Raw genomic sequence first — 13,786 nt, 5'->3', positions numbered from 1 at the left:
CGGGAGAAGAAGATATGAATCGGTAAGCTGGCATAGGCCAAATCCCTTTCCACGACTTCGAAACGTGCGCGTTGCGTGTAGCAACCACCTTGTCCTTAACTTTTTTCTTCTTCTTCTTCTTCTTTATTTATTTATTTATTTCTTTTGTCAAAAGTCATCATGTTCACACACACACACCACTTTACCAAATAATCTTCATTTTCTCCCTAGCTATCTCCCTCTATCAAATTTTTTTCTATTCTGAATTGGTTCATTTGATTCTTTAGTGAGTGTGATTGAAATTTTAATGAGATAAAATGCATACTCTAGACTTTATATCCCTATTGAAACGGGTAAGGGCAAAAGTTGTTTTTAAATAGTGTAACATCTTAACAATAAATTGTAAAACACGATTAATTATTTGTAAGATATAGTAACAGATACACAATTGTTATATATGAAATTCATATGAACAGTGGTGGAATATCACTTAGTTATTGTAAAATTATACAGGTAGTCAATATTATCTTACAATTTATTCAAATAGTATTACACCGCAGATCACTCCTTAATTTAGGTCATTTCATGTCACGTAAGCTGAGGATCCTTCATTAATTGAGAAATAGAAAGGTAGTATATGAATGGAAGGCAAGCAAGTAATGCATCACATAAATCAACAGATCAAAACCTTGAACTTCAATTACACCTATCTTAGATAGAGGACACTTGAAATACAAGAAGTACGAAGTGAGCTGGATCATCTAAGCAGAAGCTAAGAAAAAAGAGTAGCTTAGTTTGTCCTATTTTCCAAGATTAAACCAAAAAAGGGCAGCTTAGGCGGATGGCCTAGAGCCTATCAATTATGTCGAATTGCTTCCCACTATCACGAAAGATTTGAAATACGAGTGTTAGCTGATTATTAGACGAACAGGTAAAAGAGATATTAATGACATCCCCTATGCATCAAATAAACAGACGAGTTTAGGACGGCTTAGCATTGTCTTTAGTAGGTAAGGTGGTACCTTTAGGGTTAAAAAAAGAAACCAGCTGTTACTTGGACTAAGTTTTGCTAGTAGAAGCATCATCCTCCTAGTGGAGGTTTTAGGGCTTTGGGCTGCCCTATTCACGAGTGTACAGAACTAGTTATTGATTTTGATAGTAAACTTAGAATTTATCTGTTTAGATTGCTATTTTTATTTTTAGGAGTTTTTATTGAAAAATATATTGTAACGATTTAATGTATGTGAGATAGTTTGAAAAAATGTGTTCCTGAAAAACATAAAAATTTTTCTATGAATTGATGCATGAAAGTTTGATTAAGTGGGATGAACCAATTCAGGATACAGATCGATTTGTGAAAGTTTATAATCCTAATTATTAGTTCATGCGCCATTGTGTCCCTATCTGATTTTGTATTCTTTTTATTATTTCAAATGGATCAAAGCCATACACTGACTTTATGCTAATAAGATTTAAGGGTCATTTCCTAGACACACACACCAACCAAAATAAAAATAAAAATAAAAATCATATGGAGCAAACCAAGGGGTTCTAAATGGGATTTTCTTTTCTACGTTCAATAGATAAAGAAAAGAACTTTCAAGAAGAAAAGGGTGAAATTCTTATTAGGATTGCTGTGGCATGATTTGAAAACCACCAATACGATAACAGCTTTTGTACCATCAATGCGTAGAAATTTAAATAATTTGAATTCGCGTTCTTCCATCCTTTCTCTTGTTGGGACAGAAAATTTTCCGTTTAAAGGGGGAAAAATCATATATAGCAGGAGGAGGAAATTTGGACAAAGTTCAGGCTGAAAATTTTGCAATGCATCGTTTGTGCGGTGGGGAAATCGGCAGCGAATCTGAAAATTGGTTGGACCACTAACGCCCCACTTTCCAGCCCATTGGACCATAAAAGCAATTAATGGACTCAAAAGTTAGAAGGCGGCCCTTTAAGCTGTCGTCTATGTTTGGTGACAAATATTGGAAATAGAACAGCCTGTACAGTTCGTGAAATTTAGTATTGGCCCATATGGGGCAGCTCAGTTTAATGCAGAATGTGGCCATTTTGTCGCCAAGGCATTTTGATTTTTCTGCAGATATTTGGTTTCTATCAACACATGGGGATGGCAATGGAGTGAATTTCAACCTACAAAATCCATACCATAATCAAGCAATTCAAGAACAAACAAAAAACTACAATGTAAAAAATAAAAAAAAAATTTAATCAGTCAGAAATATAGAAAAGAAAAAAAAATTTGTTCGAGGTTGATTGTAGGTGTCAAATGGGAATTATTTCAATTGAATTGCTACATTATTGGTTGGATGTTTGTTTTGGCATACTGAAGAAGATCATTATATGCAGGCAACTTTTTTTTCCAATTAATTGTTCATGATTATATTTTAACATAATAAGAATGGTTGAAAATAGGTTCTTTATCCCAATTACTATAAAACCAGATTGAGATATATACAGCATCATTTTTGGTCCTCTGAGTGTAAAATTTTAGGTATTGGGGCGCACTTTTAAGACCCAACGTTGAGTACGAAAAAAAGGAAAAGAAAACTTCTTTTAATGAACATCCATTTGGTACATGAATTTTGATCATTCTCCTCAACATAAGAAGTTACATGAAGTCATGAACATACTAACAACTATAAAATTTGACAAAGTAGACTAACTCTGTGATTTTCTGAGAATGCTAATGAATATATTATCACTAATTTCTTACGTAATTCACGGGAGAAAATATACTTCTCATTGCAAATTAAGCACGTTAGAAATCTAAATGATCATTCCTTTCGGCCATTATTTTGTTTTCCTTTTGCTGTGATCCGTTGAACTGCCAGATAGTAGCGTTGATGATGCATCGTCAAAAATTATAGGCTATGTATAGTTTTCCTCGGTAACAGGATCACCACAATTCAGGATTCAATACGCACGCATTCGAAACAATACGGACGCCCATTTGATAACAATTTTACGTGCTTGAATACGAATAAATTTGATAGCAAAAAGACTAAATTCTAGAAGGGAGTAGTTGTTCTTATCAAACCAGGCCAAGTCATCATAGCTGACTACCAGATATTGTTACTTGTTCTTGCTGCATAATAACCTGAGCTTCTCTACCGCTTCTAGCAATTCTCCTTCACCTTCTTCTCTCAACTTTTTAATCAATTCTCTAGCTTTTTCTCTCTGTAGTTCTCCCTCTTTCTTCTCAACAACCACCTTATTTATGACTTTAGTAACCTCGTCCCTCTATAGATCAAGTGTTTAAGCCCTACCTATAGTGAAAAAAAATCTAAAAGAGAAGCCAAACCACCATTTTGTGTTAGCTCCTTATACAGTCTTTTTAGACTCCTCCTCCCTCTCCCCTAAAATAGGATAGATTAGGTTATATAAATATTCTAAAATAGGATAGATTAGGTTATATAAATATTATGTTACAGGCATACATCCCAATCTAAAGAACCAACAAAGCCTTAGGATTCCCAACCATTCAATCATCCATGGAGGGAACAATGAGTGAATCTAGTGCTCCTAGATTTAGAGTTTTGATGTTCCCATGGCTAGCTCATGGCCACATCTCTCCCTACTTAGAGCTATCCAAGAGACTCTCCGAAAACAACTTCCACATATGCTTTTGTTCTACTGAGATCAACCTGAATTTCATCAAGAAAAGTAAAACCTTTGATGAGATTTCATCAATAGAACTAGTACAACTTGATTTGCAGATCTGCCTGAACTCCCTCCCCAGCATCACACCACAAGAAACCTCCCACTCCATCTCAAATCAACCCTCGAGCGTGCATTTTATATGGGAAAAGCAAACTTCCAAAACATCCTGAGCACTTTGAAACCCGATTTGCTAATCTATGATGCTCCCCAGTCATGGATATCGGAGCTGGCAGCACTGAATCATATCCCTTCTGTTCTTTTCATAATAGTTGCTGCAGTAAACTTGTCTTTTTTTTATCATGCCGTTAACTGTGGAATCGATGGTACTAATGAGGCTTACCCTTTTCCAGCAATTTATTACAGGGATTATGAAAGGAAGAAAATGATAGCTATGTCCCAGGAATCCAAAGAAAGTTTACCCGAAGATGCTGCTTTTTCTCCCAAGTGTTTTGAACTATCTTCTTTTGTTTTGGTGAAAAGCTGGAGGGAAATTGAGGGGAAATATATAGATCACTTTTCTTTCTCCTGTGGCAAGAAGGTGTTAGCTTTAAATCTTCTTAATGTTCAAGATGATGATACCAAGGAGGAGGAGAATAATTCCCATATCATGAAGTTTCTGAATGGTAAAGATGAATCATCAGTGATTTATCTTTCTTTTGGGAGCGAATACTACTTGTCGAAGGAAGAAAGGGAAGAGATAGCACATGGGTTGGAGCTGAGCAATGCTAACTTCATATGGGTACTTAGGTTTCCTGTGGGAGATTCTATTGCCCTAGAAGAAGCTTTACCCGAAGGGTTTCTGGAGAGGGTGAAAGAGAGAGGGATAGTGGTGGATGGATGGGCACCACAGGCTAAAATTCTTGAGCATCCAAGTACTGGTGGTTTCTTGAGTCATTGTGGATGGGGTTCTGTGACAGAAAGCATGTATTTTGGGGTTCCATTGTTAGCTTTGCCCATGTTCTATGACCAGTTTCTTCAAGCTAGACTTGCAGAAGATATTGGTGTCGGTATTGAGATTTTGAGAGGTGAAAACGGGCAGACAAATAGGGAAGAGGTTGCTAAAGCCATAAAAATGGTTGCTTTGGAGAATGAAGTGGGAGAATTATTGAGAGAAAAAGCTAGAGAGTTGAGTAACCAGATGAGAGGAGGAGGAGAAGGAGTGTTGCATGAAGCAATAAAGAAGCTAAAGGATTTATGCAGCAAGAACAAGTAGCAGAACTGCTGAATCTGAGATGGATAGATATGATAGAAAATGTTTGAGACAGATATTCAATGATTAACCTTCCATATGCTGATAGTATAAGCCAAGGATTATCATTACAGCATTTTTTTTCCCTAAAAACTCCGTACCGATTGCTGTGGAGCTAAACTGCAGTTGTAATATGTATTCATTTCGATTGATGCCATCGGCGTTACTGATACAGGTTGTTACAGTGTGAAATTCGCAGAATTGATCCTACAAACATTATGGCAGATCAATAATCAAACCATCCCTAAATAATTAAGAAAAAATTTCTTAAATCCTGTAGATATTTGCCCCATTATATTTTAATGACTTGTGCTTAATTGCTGAACTTTTGGGTAGGGCAGTTTCAGATCAACGATCTCACAATCCCTTTGTAATATGGGTGGTAATATAAAGGGATAATTTCAGAAACCTCCCCTGAGGTTTCTGACACTTTCACTGACATCCCCTGAGGTTCTCAAAATTTCACTTACCTCCCTTGCTTTTGATTTTGTGGTAACAATCCAGTCCAAATCAGATTAAAATATTATTTTCATGTGTGAGAAGGTATTTTTATTCCATAGCTACCCTTTGCAGAAGTTGTATTAGTAGAAGATTCAAAGAAGAATAAATGATTTGGACTAATTAGTAAAGTTGAGGGGGGGTAAGTGCAATACAAAAAATTGCATGCACCAGATGTGCCATGCAACAGTTATTTGGCAGATTTTGCAACGGCTAGCTGCAAATTGCAACGGCCAGAAGGTTTGCTGTTTCAGTAGCAATAGCATATAAAGCAAAGCAACTTAACTACCTCTGAGGTTTCAAGCTATTAACATTCTTTGCTACTAATTTGGAGTGATAACAAGTGCATTTGCTGTGCTACAATTAGAGCTCTGAGTAAAAAGTTTTAGCTGCAACCATGGCCTCTTCAAGCCATAGGGGAGAATCATGGAATTCACCTACATCTTTCTCCATTAAAAACAGGTTTTGCCGCTGTAATCGCAAAGCAACCGTAATGATATCAGAGAGTGAAAGGAATCCAGACAAGTTGTATTTCTATTGAGAAATTTCCAACTTTGTGATGAATTTTAAAAAAATTCTACAAAAGGGGTGATTTTGGGTTTAATTTCCGTCAGGGGGGTCTTCGCATTTGTGAATTTCACAAATGCGAGCTTACAAGAGCTCGCATTCGTGGAATGCGAGCTCTGGTTATTGAGCTCGCATTCCACGAATGCGAGCTCTTCTCAATTTTTTTTTTCCTTTTTTAAGAGCTAGGGAATTATTTCTAGGAAGCAAATGCGAGCTCTTATCTTTTTTATTTTGGTATTTTTTGAGAGGTAGGGAATTATTTGCAGAAAGCTTCTAATTTTTGTTTTAAAAAATGTTGCAAATATTTAAAATTTTGCAAATAGCTCGCATTTGTTAAATTTGACCTGCAAAAATTGTATTTAACTTTTTTGTTAGATTTCGCATTTATAAGTATGACTTGTAGAAAATTAGATTCAAATTTAGATGTATTAGGGTTTTAAAAATATTATATAAGTGATAAAAATTTTATAAATTGTAAAAATAAAATCAAACTGCTTGGATAATTAAATGTTATATTTGAATAAGAAATAATACAATAATCATAATAATGATAATACAATAATATTGGTGTAATAAAACTGCCATTAATTTAAATATTTACTTATAATGCCCAAAGAGCCTAATTACCAATTTTTTCTTCTCGCGCTCAAATATAACATTAACCCGCATGCGAGCTAACCTTGAAATAGAAAAAACACAGAATCCCGCTTGCGGGTTTCAGGAGTATTCGGATATTCTCATATGCACCTATGCAAATCGAACCAACCGGATATCTTATCCGTATCCCATTTTTTTAAATAAAAATCTTATAAATTTGAAAAATAAAATCAAATTTAGATGTATTAGGGTTTTAAAAATATTATATAAGTGATAAAAATTTTATAAATTGTAAAAATAAAATCAAATTTAAATAATTAAATGTTATATTTGCATAAGAAATAATACAATAATCATAATAATGATAATACAATAATATTGGTGTAATAAAACTGCCATTAATTTAAATATTTACTTATAATGCCCAAAGAGCCTAATTACCAATTTTTTCTTCTCGCGCTCAAATATAACATTAACCCGCATGCGAGCTAACCTTGAAATAGAAAAAACACAGAATCCCGCTTGCGGGTTTCAACGTTATTCTGCGCTTCGTGTGTTTGCTTTTGTTTTGCTTTTGTCTTTTTTTTTCGAAATGGAGGGTTGGCGGTGGAGCTTAGTACGAGAGCTCACTGAACTCTAATAGGTTTCTAATTAGGTTTCTAATAAAGACTTCGTTCGATATGTGATATTTCAGCCGAACTTCGAATCCATGGCACTTATTACGCGCTTAAGCCACCTGTCCACATTAGCAATCAAATGGCTTGATATCAAGAATTCCACAAAGGTAAATTACCTAATAACCTTGCAAAATAGGCTATCCATCTTCCTTGAGTTCATATAAAAACATTATTCTAAATACCAAAAAGGACAAGCTTGAATTCCCAATCCCACCTGTGTACATAAATTGTTCTTATTTGATTGAACTTCTTGTCTTGTAACAAATGACTCCACAGACATTTTCTTGCAAAGTACGTAATTTGAAGTCAGGCGTGTAATCTTGCATGACAAGAATAGGTACGTAAAGAATAAGAAAATTCATTATGTAACTTAAACATAAACGGTAGTAATTAACCCCAACTACTTGGGATATATCTGTAATTTTGGCCCTGATGACGTCAGAAAAGGGGCCCAATTTTTTATCAAGGGAGGTAAGTGAAATTTTGAGAACCTCAGGGGATGTCAGTGAAAGTGTCAGAAACCTCAGGGGAGGTTTCTGAAATTATCCCTAATATAAACCCTGCACTCTCAAACTCCCCTATGAAAAGCTCAGCCATAATGCACAAGGCATTAAAATATATATTGGGCCAAACATATGTTAATCTAAGATTTTTTTTTTCTTTTTAAACACATTTAGTAATTGCGTTTTTTCATAAAAACCCTGGATGGGCCTAGGATCGAACAAAACTTATTCTTGTGAGATAATTGTTTTGCCAATTGTCGGACTAATGTTGCTATTTTGACAGTTGTGGAGCCGCCTGGTTACTGCCCCGGCTCCTCATGCAATTACCTCTGTTTTAAAACTCGGACCGGACCGGCCGGTCGAACCGGAAACCGGCCAGGTAGCCGGTTCGAGTCATATAAAAAAACTGGAAATTTGACACCCGGTCAAAAACCGGGTTTGACCCGGAAAAAATCGTTTTTTCTGGTTCAACAGTAATTTTTTTTTAAAAAAATTCAAACTTTTTAATATTATGTTTTGACCCCCTAAATTGTTAAAACTTATTGATATACCTCAAATATTTGATACTTCATAAATATTGTCCTAAAATTTGATGGTATTTTTCAATTAAATTCATAATTTTAATTCTAAACTTGTTAATATTTATTAAATAATATAAATTGCTACTTGATTGTTCTAATTTCCTTGTATTTTCTTGTTAAATATATTTAAAACATCAAATATATATGAATATACCTTTATTAATATCAATATATTATTAGATATTATATATATAATATTTTAATTTTTAAATAATTTTTATTTATGACGTCATCCGGTTCGACCCCTATCGACCCCCGGTCGAACCCATTGACCTCTGACCCCTGATCTCGGCCGAATCGCTATCCGGTCCGGTTCTGAAAACATAGTCAATTACCAAAAGCCTCAGATGTGGTCAACCCAACCCAATCGTTCTCGTGGGCACGTGACTCACGCCCACCTCTGACACTGGATCTGACATGTGCCAGATACTACATGCCACAAGTCTATGATTCTTTGTGACCGACACATTATCCTCGATTTTCGAAATTCATACTACATCCAGGGCATAAATGCGCAACGGATCTTCTGTCACACATCCTGTGCCACTCTCTGTCTCACTTTTTATTATATTGCTATTTCTCCTATATAAACATCATGTTTTAATTTTTTTTTTATTTTCTTAAAATTCAATAACTATTAATTGAGTAATACACAAAATTTAACAAACTCAAAAAATCAAAATGCATAAAAAATGAAAATTTTTATGAATTTTCTGCTGTATTTTTTAATTTTTTATTATATATTACTTTTTTGAAGTTGTTGTATTTATGCTTTAATTAATTAATATTTATTGAATCTTAAGGAAACAAAAAAGAATTAAAACATGATATTTATATAGGAAAAATAACAATATAATAAAAAGTGGGACACAGAGTAGCACAGGATGTGGGACAGAAGATCCGTTGCGGCATAAATGTCCCTCCACCTCATGCTCTTTCTTTCTTCTTTTTTTCCGACACAGGGAGATCCATCCTGACTTGCGTCAACCCGCTCCAAAGATGCATCACTCCATAACTAATGAGAGTCGAAACGGTGATCTTTGAATAAGGATCCAATGAGGCACGTCCCATGAGGTCTCGGATGATATTTGGTGCAAGTGAAAGGTACTTGCATCCTTTAACCATGAAATCTCTGGTTCGAAACTCATGTGAATGATAAAAATAATGTTGGGGGAGCTTTTTCTTACAAAGGACCCGATCCAACTTGAACAAGATTAATTGCAAACCATAAAACGAATGCGGACACCTATAACTAAAAAAAGGAGGTACATCCCCCTCATATTCAAAGCTAGAGCACATAAATGCGCCCCCCCCCTCCAAAACAAAGGGAGAGGGGCAAGGACGGTTACCGTCCCTGTCAGTTAATGGCCAAGATTTGGCCAACAAAATTTGTAAGGTCCAGATTTTAATATTTGTGGGACCCACAAAATATTGTACTAGTGTTACTCGTTGTTGTTCTAGTGTTACATCGTGTACAAATGATGTTACACCGTGTGTAAAATGCACACAAGCTTCCGGAATGGTTGCCAGCCCCGGGTCCCAAAACAACAGTCAAAGGTGACTTCTACTCATCGGTTTATGTGCTTTCCTTCAACACCTGAACTTCTAGTTTGACTTGGACATCGGAGTCGTCTCGAACGATTTAGCCCGATTATGTGCCTTCTTTCGTTGTGCTGTTTTTGCAAGTCTCTGGCTAGGCTCGACAAGCTCGGTCCATCTATTCGTGCCCACAGAACCATATAACAACCTTCATCGCCATCTTCCAATAAAATTTAAAATGCTTTATTTTGACTACTGTGGCAAGATTTAAAGACCGTCTATGTAAACTAAAAGCTTTAATCCATCAAGTTACAAGTATAAAAAACAATAGAGAATTCGCAAGCTATATATTACACTCAAGTCAGTCAAACTTCTTTTGGGCTGAATCTCGAGTTATTACTAGAGAATTCGTAGTCCTTCCTCTTGTTCACCCTTCTACGTTTACTAAAACTATGTGTTGGGGGGGAGAAATATTGGAAAAAGTTCCACCTCCCATCGTCCCAAAATAACGCAGTATGTTTACATTCGTGGGTTTGAGCCACTGGAATTTGACTCAGAAGATCAAATTTGGAAATCTGGATTGCAAAGAAAGTTCCAACGACAAAAGTAGGAAGTTGGCCCATTATTTGCATTGTTAAAAATTGAGATTGAAGAACCTCCTATTTCTAGTGCAAATAGTTTATTGGGTCATTTCTTATGTCGCATCACAGGCCGTAGGTTTCGCTTCTGGGTGAAAAATGCTCGTTTAAAAGCGAGCTGTCGCATGATATCTTGTTTTCTTCCACAAATATTTCCTTTTCATACACATCCGTAGGTTGTGAATTGTTTGGGTTCATTTTCCGTCAAAGAAGAAAAATTCATGGACCTTATGCTTTGGCAAATTTGTCACGATCAAATTTTTTCATAAAAAGAAAGTGATGTATCGATCGATTAAACACGAGTGTGCATAATTTTCCTTTATGTTGCATGGCACGTTTCAATTTTTTTTTTTTTGGGCCACCATACATATCAATGATTAGTAAATGTGATTGTACATAGATGAGGTGTTTCAAATCTCCACAATTCAGGATTTAACATTTTCATACTAAACAATTTAAGAAGAACCTGTACGTCTTTTATGGGGAAAATGACCAAAATAGTACTTCACATTCTTAAAAAAAAAAAAATCCTTTTTTGGGTCTTTCACATATTAAAAAATTTAAAATAGTCTTACATGTAACAAGTACGCCAATTTAGTCCCATAACCTATTTTTGACTATAGATCTAAAGGAGGTGTTTGTTTATACGGGTATCGTAATGGGACAGAATGAATATCAAAATTAAACGTATTCGTACTTTGTTTATATGTTTGATAATCCTCAACATGAATTCCCTGCTATTGCTGTTGATGAATGATTCCTGGTTCCCCTTTCCGGTGTTCTGGCACGAGGTACAACTATTACACTTACACCACGCGTCTCACGGGCCGCTAGATTCCGCCAACGGAGGCGGCAAGTATAACCACTTTAATTATTTCAAACCAAACAAATCCTTTGTAAAAGAAGATGAAGACTGGTGGGAGAAGCAAAGAAAAGGATCTCCCGACAAAGCAAGGGCACAGCAAAGATGGCCATCCTCACTTCTGACCTTCAATTTATGAATGATCATCTCAATGTTGAGGCTTTCAAGAAACCGTTAAAGCTGGGGCAAGATTTAGGAGCTTGAAGTAAAAGAAAGAAAAAGACACAGACGCATCCATGATCTTTGCTCAATATCTAGAGCGGTGCACCTCAAACATGAGGTAGCATACCACTCTTTGGGTTGAATCAACTTGACTGGCCATCAAACATTACGCAATTGTTATGTATGAAATTCATATGAACAGTGATGAAATATCACTTAGTTATTGTAAAGTTAAACAGGTAGTCAATAGTATCTTACAATTTATTCAAATAGTATTATATCGTTCAAAAACAATTATATTGACAACCATTTTTATACTTTTACCCGATTGAAACAGATACGTCCGTTTAAAAATCTTTTTTTTTTCTTACGCAGAGTTCTACAAACTGTTCCCCAGTTCATTTCTCTGAATCAATTATACAGTCTGCGAAGTCCATTATAGCACCTGATCAAACCTGATCTTTGACCACATTATTGGAATCACTCCAATTACTAAGTGATAATAATATGTGCTCTAACCTCGGTGGTGTAAAGGTCCCATTCCCACTCATGCACCTTCCTTTGACCACAACAATCGCTGGGTGCTCTTCAACCATACGCAGATCACTCCTTAATTTAGGTAATTTCATGTCACGTAAGCAAGTTTGCTGAGGATCCTTCAGTAATTGAGAAATAGAAAGGTAGTATATGAATGGAAGGCAAGCAAGTAATGCACCGCATAAATCAACCGATCAAACCCTTGAACTTCAATTACACCTATCTTAGATAGAGTACACTTCAAATACAAGAAGTACGAAGTGAGCTGGATCATCTAAGCAGAAGCTAAGAAAAGAGAGTAGCTGGACGGACCAACTAGTTAGTTTGTCCTATTTTCCAAGATTAAACCAAAAAAGGGCAGCTTAGGCGGATGGCCTAGAGCCTATCAATTATGTCGAATTGGTTCCCACTATCACGAAAGATTTGAAATACGAGTAGTGTTAGCTGATTATTAGACGAACAGGTAAAAGAGATATTAATGACATCCCCTATGCATCAAATAAACAGACGAGTTTAGGACGGCTTAGCATTGTCTTTAGTAGGTAAGGTGGTACCTTTAGGGTTAAAAAAAAAAACCAGCTGTTACTTGGACTAAGTTTTGCTAGTAGAAGCATCATCCTCCTAGTGGAGGTTTTAGGGCTTTGGGCTGCCCTATTCACGAGTGTACAGAACTAGTTATTGATTTTGATAGTAAACTTAGAATTTATCTGTTTAGATTGCTATTTTTACTTTTAGGAGTTTTTATTGAAAAATATATTGTAACGATTTAATGTATGTGAGATCGATTGAAAAAATGTGTTCCTGAAAAACATAAAATTTTTTTTATGAATTGATGCATGAAAGTTTGATTAAATGGGATGAACCAATTCAGGATACAGATCGATTTGTGAAAGTTTATAATCCTAATTATTAGTCAATCATACATAGCTTGTTTTATTTTTACGTTCACTCAAAAAGTATTACTATTAGGGGGTGGAAATTTGGACAAAGTTCAAGCTGAAAATTTTGCGATGCTTCATTTGTGCGGTGGGGAAATCGGCAGCGAATCTGAAAATTCGTTGGACCACTAACGCCCCACTCCCCAGCCCATTGGACCACAAAAGCAATTAATAGTCTCAAAAGTTAGAAGGCGGCCCTTTAAACTGTCGTATTTGTTAGGTGACAAATATTGGAAATACAACAGCCTGTACAAGTCGTGAAATTTTCCATTGGGCCATATCGGACAGCTCAGTTTAATGCAGAATGTGGCCATTTTGTCGCCGAGGCATTTTGATTTTTCTGCAGATATTTGGTTTCTATCAACACATGGGGATGGCAATGGAGTGAATTTCAACCTACAAAATCCATACCATAATCAAGCAATTCAAGAACAAACAAAAAACTAAAATGTAAAAAATAAAAAAAAATTTAATCAGTCAGAATATAGAAAAGAAAAAAAAAAATTTTCGAGGTTGATTGTAGGTGTCAAATGGGAATTATTTCAATTGAACTGCTACATTATTGGTTGGATGTTTGTTTTGGCATACTGAAGAAGATCATTATATGCAGGCAATTTTTTTTTTTTCCAATTAATTGTACATGATTATATTTTAACGTAATAAGAATGGTTGAAAATAGGTTCTTTATCCCAATTACTATAAAACCAGATTGAGATATATACAGCATCATTTTGGTCCTCTGTGTGTAAAATTTTAGGTATTGGGGCGCACTTTTAAG

At 35.5% G+C, this 13,786-nt stretch overlaps 1 pseudogene; it reads left to right on the top strand.

The window, feature by feature from the left end:
• The first annotated feature begins 3,232 nt into the window (after window positions 1–3,232).
• LOC113757892 lies at window positions 3,233–5,181 on the top strand (annotated as a pseudogene).
• Window positions 5,182–13,786: the final 8,605 nt, after the last annotated feature.

This window comes from Coffea eugenioides, unplaced genomic scaffold (genome assembly GCF_003713205.1).
Source record: "Coffea eugenioides isolate CCC68of unplaced genomic scaffold, Ceug_1.0 ScVebR1_3403;HRSCAF=4609, whole genome shotgun sequence".
In the NCBI taxonomy this organism is placed as follows: domain Eukaryota; kingdom Viridiplantae; phylum Streptophyta; class Magnoliopsida; order Gentianales; family Rubiaceae; genus Coffea; species Coffea eugenioides.
Note: the sequence above shows the minus strand (reverse complement) of the source record. Positions and strands in the feature narration are given on the sequence as shown.